Raw genomic sequence first — 9,138 nt, 5'->3', positions numbered from 1 at the left:
AGTGTGGTCTGCCACAAGCGGGCGGCAGGAGCGGGGCTGTCAGCATCAGCTTGTAGATGGTATTTTAAACTCGATGCGCTCTGAAACTACGGGGCGGCCGAGGAAAAAAAAATACACATGCGTTAATCGCGTTAAAATAATTAGTGGCGTTAATTTTTTTTTTGCGTTATTAATGCGTTAACTTGACAGCCCTACAATAAATATAAACATGCATCTCTGGAAAATACTATTACCGCTGTTTCAACTTGTTGTTCGGCCATCGTGAAAGAACGAATGACTTATTCTGCGAGGATTTATAAAAGCAGCTGGAATCCCTTAAATTGCATTACTGCCACCTACAGTATGTATTTCTGCTGAGTGTCATTATTCTATTGGATAAAAAAAGTTAGGAAACGCCCCTATACGATCCGCCCCTATACGATCCGCCTCCTTGCTGCGGTCTGCAGGCAGACCCATCTCACTGTGCATGCGTGAGTGGCAATAACTCTCCTTACCAGCAGGCGGCGGTAGTGTGTATTCGTCATTCAAAACAGGCAACAACCGGAAAACAGAGCAGAAGAACAGACTACGTGATATAAACAAACAACAAATAGCTGTGCGTTAGCTTCACCTTAGCATGTGTTCTTTGCCGGTGTTTGTTGAGGTTTGATTATTATTTTTATTATTAATATTATTATTTTAGTAAGTAACGAAGTAACGCGTGTCGGGGCAATGTTAGTAACTGTAGTGTGATTACTGAATTATTACAGTAACGCGTTACTTTGAGGCTCGAGGAGCGGACAGTGTGAGCTGTAGGCTATTACTTATTATACATCCATGGTATTACTGGTCTCGATTTCCTGGTTGCTGCGTGGGGTCTGCGAGACAGCGAGACACTTGAAGTGCTTGAATCTTGAATAAAGTGCAACAATTGTAAAGTGTATATGTTTTTTTCAATTTACATAAACTAATGGGAGAAAAAGTGCTCGAAATTGTAGGAACACTGTACAAGAACACAATTAAAATGACTCGACCAAAAACATAACAAACATCAACTGAAATGAAAGACATAAAGTCTTAAAAATAATAATTGACCCCAATGAATATGCAATGCTACATCTTAAACATGGTAAAGACTATGTTGTCCATCCCGTTTAATTATTGGAAACGCTTTTTCAATATTTAAGGCATGTTTATGAAAATGTGCATATTTGTATTATTTATGTATATGTTGTATGCCTTATTTCAAATGAATTTGGTATTGGTACACGGGGCTGGAGGCATATTTTAAAAACTATATATTTATTACGGTTAGGTTTTCCCTGTTGAATCAAAGTATTTTATTTTTAATTAATTGTTTCATATCACGCGCTGAACTGAAGTGATAGTATAAACAAAGATTGAGCCAGACAGTGATGTGAAGTGCTTGCATATGCATACCATCTTATTTATGTGTTTGATTTCTTTACCACTTGGGTCTTGATCTCTTTATGAAGATCATGACAGGCGGAAAAGGATCATAACTGCAGATTGGCAAAGAGAAGAAGCCTGCTAGGTTCACGAAGACTCGGTCTATTGTCTCTCTCTCTCCGTCTCTCTCTCTCTCTTCTCTATCTCTCTTGCTAGGTCTTCTCTTTGTTATTCTCGCTGTCCGTCTCCTCTCTCTCCTTCTTCCTCCTCTTCTCTACTCTCTCTCTCTCGCTCTCTCTTCTTCTAGTCTCAGAAAAATAAAAATTCTCTCTCTCTTCCTTCTGTGTGTATGTTTCGTGTTCTGTTGCTTGTTTTGTTTTTGTGTGTGTGTGTGTTTTTTTGTGTTTTGTGTTTGTGTTGTGTGTGTGTGTGTGTGTGTGTGGGTGTGTGTGTGTGTGTGTGTGTGTGTTGTCGTCCTCATGCATACCCGGACCAGCTCCTCACTTGGCAGGCTTACAGAGCCGCTTACCCCTCTGGCCCACCAAGCATGCTGAGAGATCCTTTCAGAGTGGAGGCAGTGGGAGGCTCACCTGCCCTCTAGCACAGGCCCAGTGTGAGTGAGATGAGACGTGCACTGTGTGTGTGTGCGCCTGTATGTGTGTGCGCCTGTATGTTTCTGTCTGATGCTTTTGCCCATTGGGACACCAAATAATAGTGAATGTGCCCACAGGGAGTTTCCACAGGAGAAGTAGTGGGCAATGCCAGTGCCAAGTCACAGAGACTAGACGAATAAATCAGGACTGAGGAGTGAAGAGAGGGAGGTGCACGAGGCTGCGCCATCAATCAGGAAGGCACCTTATGGGGAATGCCCATAAATGTGCCACGCTGCCAGTCTGAGGCACGTACGCAGAGACGGGCAACGGTGTGGCGGCATTCAAAATGGAGCGTCCATTTTGAATGCTGTCGCTTCACTGTCTGCTGCAGTGATTTTGGTATACTTCCAGACAAAGAGTAAATGGACACGCACTTAATTTCACTAAATACATGCCACATTATAAGTATGCGTTTGGATTTTGTCTTATTAGTCCCTGTGCAGTGGGATTGGTGGAGCACACATTTGAAATCTAAGACATATTTTACCACTCTCAGCAGTTAAGTATCCTTTGTCCCTTATGTAGAATCTGGCAACCTTCAACAAATAGCTGCTTATTTTCTAAATGTATGGTAACGGATGCACCCAGCTCACACATCACACATCTGCTGTACTCTGACTGACTGCAAAGAGCGCTTAGCTACCTAAACACACAGCATCCACTACAAAACACATGCATCATTCAATCATAGTACATTTCTTCTATTTGTTATAAAGTCTGGTTTAGAGGCTCCAAAACGTTCTTTATCATTTATCTGCTTGTCACAACAAACATGTAAGAGTTCTCTAAAACTTCTGTTTGTCTGAACTCTTGTTACATTTCAATTTGGCAGAAAACTCACTCAGGATGCAAAATAAAGAAGAAGGCATCTGGGATGGAGAAGGCGAGAGTAATGGAAAAGGAAGACATTCAATGGCTTGGGAGAAAGAAGTGAGTAATCCTTCATTTAATGTTTTTGGTAAACATTTCAATACATTCAACATTAGATTATTGTCCTTGTTCACATTTCTAAGTGCACAGTTTTAGTTAGAGACTGATGAAGGCTTCTCCAGACAAAACATAACTATGAATTCTGCTGCTGAAGCAGTCCATAAATTCAGTCACTCATATTTTATGACTCTTACTCGTTACTGTAATAAAATTCGACATCAAATCGAAGGTAAAACGATGGGATCTGTAGTAATACCCCGTTTACTGACTTTCTATGTGCTAGCCTGTGTGGTTCTGTGTCTGCGCTAACTCCTTTGTTTAAATCTGGGCCTCTGTTGTCTCTGAGCAATGCTACAGTTTGATGACTGAGGCTGTTTGATCAATGACTATGTGTAAACTTGGCGAGGGGAGAAGGGGACCTACACACACACACACACACACACACACACACACACACACACACACACACACACACACACACACACACACACACACACACACACACACACACACACACACACACACACACACACACACGTGCTGCGTGAACAGAGCAAAGCGTGGAGTATTAACTGATCATGTAAAAATCAAAAGATTACAAATACATTCGCTCCCTTTTCACCCTTTTATAGCAAAGCAACAGAAAAAAACCAAGCCATTATGAATGCATCTTGGGTGGTGAGCAACATTTGCTGTCTTCATCAGATCCCTTCTTTGTCTTCTATCAAGCAAAATGTAATGTCAGTCATTCCGTTTATGGCTACATCTTTATTTATGTGATATTTCGAAAATTGATTGACTTTATCCCGGCAGTGATATATGCTTTAGTGCTGCAACAGCGTGCTTTATTGATGCCATAACACCATCTCCATTTCTACTCAGTTTATAGTTTTGTGAGAAACTGCTGTCACACACACTCGTTATTCCTTTATCGTTCAACAGCAGCGACACCAACCAAATAATTGTTAGGAGCCTTTGGGATTGGCAGATGATACAGATGTTTCGTGATTTTGTATAAAGTTGCTGGTGCCAGGTCATAAACCAAAAAATGATCCAGGATTGCAGTAACTCCTTTGGTATACATTCCTTCTACTGAAGTTTTTCTAGTGTCCACTTCATGAGTATTCTGTAAAGAGAGAAAGCTTAAAGGTCCCATGTCATGCTTTTCTGGTTATTACCCGTCCCCTTGTGTGTTATGCAGCTTTTTATACATGTAAACGGTCTGCAGAGTCACAAACCCTCAAAGTACACCCTGTAGCGAGTACAACTCTAACACAGAAAATACCTGTCTATGCTGCCCCAGAACGCCTCGTTGGAGATTTTTCTTCTTCCATCGTTTACTTCCCGGTCATAGTGACGTAACGGCTCCTCACACACACACTCACTCAGCCTTATCTTTTCTCAGCCGCGGATCTCCGCACACACACACACACACACACACACACATACACACACACACACACACACACACCACACACACACACACACACACACACACACACACACACACACACACACACACACACACACACACACACAGGCTGAGCTGTCTCGCAGACCCCACGCAGCAACCAGGAAACTACACCAGTAATACAGCTCACACTGTCCGCTCCTCGAGCCTCAAAGGGGCAGAGCAGCGAGCCCCGCAACGTCCCGCCAACACGGCACCCAGACCCCACGCAGCATTCTCATCTGTTTGTCGATACTGGTGTCATTTTCTGGTTGCAAACGCCATTGTAACACATAACCACTGATGTTCCGCTGTAACGGTGGTGGACTCATCAGAGCACAGTGGGCTCATAGGGAGGGGGGGGTCAGGAGCTCCAACAAGCCGTTTAGGACAGAGTGAATACACATACTATACAGAGATGCTGTATGAGAAACCAATGTGAGTTTGGAACATTGAACAATGTAGATCTATTCTAGTCAACCTCAACAATGGAATTCTGATCAGTAGAAATGGCCATGACATGGGACCTTTAAAAGTGAGAACACACTGGTATTTATTCATTATGTTTTAATAGTTTTCTCCAAATCAGCAACCTCAACCTCTCTGCATGATGCTGCACTTTTGCACAGCAAAGTACATTTCCAAGGTCATGTCATTACCAATTCAATTCAAAGGCAACATTATTTTTGCCTGTCTGTGCTGATGCTGCCGCTTTAAGGGCAGAGGGGCTGCTGGGAAAGCAGTCAGCAAAGGGTGGCGGAGGAGGTTGGGGTGGTGGGGGGGGGGGGGGGGGGGGCTAGACGGGCCCTGCAGGACCATTTGTGCTGAAGCTCATTTGCGCAGCGACACTTAATTGGCTACAACAATTAATTAATGTGTTGGAAAGTTGGCACAAAAAGTTCATTTAAGAGGGTTTTAATAAGCAATTAGAGGAAAAGCAGCGAAGAGGGGGAATTACTGGAGAGGAAAGAGAAAAGCAGAGATGGAGCGAATGGCTGGCCACTAGGAGCGTCTACGCCCCGCTGTAGCAGGGCGCGGGGCTTTGTCTCCTTCACTGACCCTCCACTTTTGAAGTGCTGATGAATGATTGGATGCCATCATCATGCCATCTTATCTCTTTCTCAGGCTCTTACTGCTGTTCTTAAGTTGATTTGAAAGCCATGATGCCCTTATATTGTATACATATCCACCCCGGTGGCCCCTCCTGCCCCTCCCATTCCTACCTCTTGTCCCGGCGCCCAGTGTAAAATACGCATGACTAATGAGTGGAGCAGGTTGGAATCCTGGGGAAGATGTCCTTGGAAGACAAATGCATTTTCAGCAGAATAATTAACTTAATTAACAAATTTACATGCATATTCATCAGCCTATTAATGTCTGCTCCGCGCTGCTTGATGAGCAATGCAATAATAACCGTTTCATTTGCATATTTGCATTCACACTCACACCCTTCTCCAAATAATTGTAAAGAAAGGACACACAGTGTTAAACTCTAAAGAGAAGAAAGTCACTCGGTCTCATGCTGCATTTTGCACTCATCACCTGCAGCATACGCATGGCTGCACACAGATATCTATTTCTGGAGTGTGCTTCCATCTCTGCATGCCAGTTTAACTTAAATGAGATGAGAAGTGTGTGTGACAGCCTCTCTTCACTCTCTCTGCCTGCACCTCCAGCCTCATTCCAGAAATCACTGCATCTCCCTCTCTGCTTCCTCTCTAACTGCTGCACACTCCTTCCTGTTTTCTCTCTCTTGTTATTTATTCATCCATCCCTATCAGACTCGTCTTTCATTTATTTATTTCTGGCTTTTGAAGTTGGGCTGCCTGTCAGAGTATGTATGTTTTGCTGGAGAACTTGTATGCATGCGGCTGGCTGCGTGAGCACCGATGACAGTTGTGTTATTAAGCCCGTTTGAAACTAAAGGAGCAGCTAGCAGGGAGAGAAAAATAAACAAATAAATGTGGAATGTTCATGTTCTTTTACTTCCTCGATTTGTGTTTTAAGGGCTCATCTTGTGTGTGTTTCTTTCACACTGGATTTGTATTCTGAGAAGCAGAGATGCTGTCTCTCTGTGTCTCTACTGTCAGTGATGAAATGTGTGTGCGTTTGGGAGTGAGTGTGTATTTCCTGGGAGGCTGTTAGCATCTCGGTCTTTCATTACTGCGTGTGTATTTGTGTGTTTCTCTCTGATTTCAACTTGTACTTTATCATTGATGTCCCTTGTATGTGTCTGTGAAATGATTTCCAATATTTCAGATGACACTGATGTGAAAGGGTCTGTGTTGCATTTGAACCGGAAGTGGGGCGGCTGTGTGTGTCTTCCATTGCCCATTAAAGGGAGGTGTGTGTGTGTGTGTGTGTGTGTGTGTGTGTGTGTGTGTGTGTGTGTGTGTGTGTGTGTGTGTGTGTGTGTGTTGTGTGTGTGTGTGTGTGTGTGTGTGTGTTGTGTGTGTGTGTGTGTGTGTGTGTGTGTGTGTGTGTGTGTGTGTGTTGTGTGTGTGTGTGTGTGTGTGTGTGTGTGTGTGTGTGTGTGTGTGTGTGTGTGTGTGTGATGCCAGCTTGTGTTCAGACAGCAGCAGTTTGTGGAGCGAGAATTAAAAGTAGGGAGGGATGCCAAGTGAGTCCCAGGAGACAGATACAGGGGACAGAGAGAGAAGAAAGAGGAAATAAAAAGGATTTCTCACACACACACACACACACACACACACACACACACACACACACACACACACACACTTACACAAAGAAACCTAGCCTACTAGTATCCTCTTACAAGCCCTTCACAGCAACATGCTCACACACATTAAGCTGGGTTTCTTAATGGGGTTTCATGTGTGTTTCCTTATCAGTTGAATCAGGTATAGCTTGATCACAATACAATAAAGCATTCACTAAACCTAACCTTAATCTAAATACATCCTCACGTTACATAAATGTCCTTATGGTCTTAAACTCAAGTCCTCACAAAGGTAGAGGAAAAGAACGCAGAGTGAGATAGATCTTTCACCTTTTTTCTCTGTCTCTCTCTGTCTCTCTCTTTCTCCCAGCCTGGTGAGGTGACACCCTGTGTGCAGTGTGACACCGAGCTGTCACCTCCCACTCCCTGCATCACACCTCTGCCCCCTGCTGGGCCAACCCCGTCACAGCACCCCGACACCCGGCCAGCCTTCTCCTCCCCCGATGAACTGGTATCACTGAACATCACTTCCATTCTCTCCATCATTCACTTCAACTTTTCTGAGAAACAGATAGACCTACTAACATGTAGTCATTTGTAATCTATATTAGACATGCCAAAACTATTTGGCATTTGAAGCTTTATTAGAAAGCATTGTCTATCTGTAACTCTACTGCCAGTATCATTTTTTAAATGTTGGGAAGTTTAGCTTTCACTAAATTGCATGCCCAATTAATTTTAAACTTATTCTATCCAGTATATCACAAAGAAACCTTTATAAAAATACATTTTTATGTGACTTTTTTCCTTTTTTCCCTTCCCCTTGTTTGCAGCAAAATATGAGACCTTAGGAAGGATGGATATATGTTTTAGGATAAAAAGAGGATTGGTAGTAGTAGTACTTATACACAGTTGTTTTTCTGAATGATTTTATTTCCAGAAAACATGGAATGAATTGACACATTAATTAAATTAAAACTATTTTCTATTTCAGCAAATGCATAGACCTTAAGTAACCTCATGATACACTTCTTCGCATCTGCATTGGTGTCATAATTTGTAACCATTATAAAAAGCAAAACATCTCTCTAGACATACACAACTGTTGATTAAGGGCTGACTCTTATTTTAAAGGTATTACCAGCCGATAATGATGGGAAATGAATAGTAATTTGATAACTAAAGTTGTCATGAAGCCTCTTCAAGCCTGGTTTTTCAGACTGAGGATAGAAGAACAATCCAGTTTCATAGCTCAGTAGCAGCGTGTCTGAGCGTGATATTTCGTGATACCAGGTAAGGACTATGGCTCTATGTTATTCTCGGTTTGCAGTGTTCTGTGTGCTTTTATGCCTGTACGTTTCTTACTCACTTAGTCACCAGGTGTGTGTGTCCAGCCAGGCAGGCCAGTGGCGAGCAGGGACGGAGAAATTGAGATATAGAGCATTAGTTGATGTCAGGAGTAAATTAGAGGCCAGATCTGTTTTCTAATCAGAGCACAAGCACCGTGTTAGAGGAATTAGGGCGACAGCTGCTGGGAGCTTTTTATTCCTCTCTCTCTCTCAGCCAGAGACAGGCAGACCCCAGCTCAGGGACCACCTCTTTACCACAGCCACCTGTCACCACCGGTGCGTGTGTGTGTTTGTGCTTCCACATGCATGTTTCCCTCCCGCATTTTTGACGTGCACATTCACATACATGTGAGCACACATCTACATCCATGCGATCCTGCACACATGTTTGCACACAGACACACAAACACCGTCTGGTACACTGACCTCCCTCCGTTTCTGAAATGAATGACAGTGCAGGTTCTGTGTTCATGCAGCCATTTGTGGTGTGTTTATGTTTTCCGGCAAGTGTGAAAGGCCCTTATGAGATATCAAATGTATATAAGGTAAGGTGGGCGGCCTTGCATATGTCTGTTTACTATGAATCCCCGAGAAGGCCTTAACCGATCAACCGATGAATTCAATACACAAGATTTACAAGTTAACTTAAATGACTTTGACAGATGCATTGCTAAACAAAACAAATGG

At 43.0% G+C, this 9,138-nt stretch overlaps 1 long non-coding RNA gene across 1 annotated transcript; it reads left to right on the top strand.

The window, feature by feature from the left end:
- Positions 1 to 586: 586 nt before the first annotated feature.
- On the top strand, positions 587 to 8,362 carry LOC117548811. Its single transcript, XR_004569368.1, has 3 exons — positions 587 to 643; positions 2,875 to 2,972; positions 7,473 to 8,362. It is a non-coding gene; the product is annotated as an uncharacterized LOC117548811 (long non-coding RNA).
- Positions 8,363 to 9,138: the final 776 nt, after the last annotated feature.

This window comes from Gymnodraco acuticeps, unplaced genomic scaffold (genome assembly GCF_902827175.1).
Source record: "Gymnodraco acuticeps unplaced genomic scaffold, fGymAcu1.1, whole genome shotgun sequence".
Lineage (NCBI taxonomy): Eukaryota > Metazoa > Chordata > Actinopteri > Perciformes > Bathydraconidae > Gymnodraco > Gymnodraco acuticeps.
This window is presented reverse-complemented; position numbering and strand designations above follow the sequence as displayed.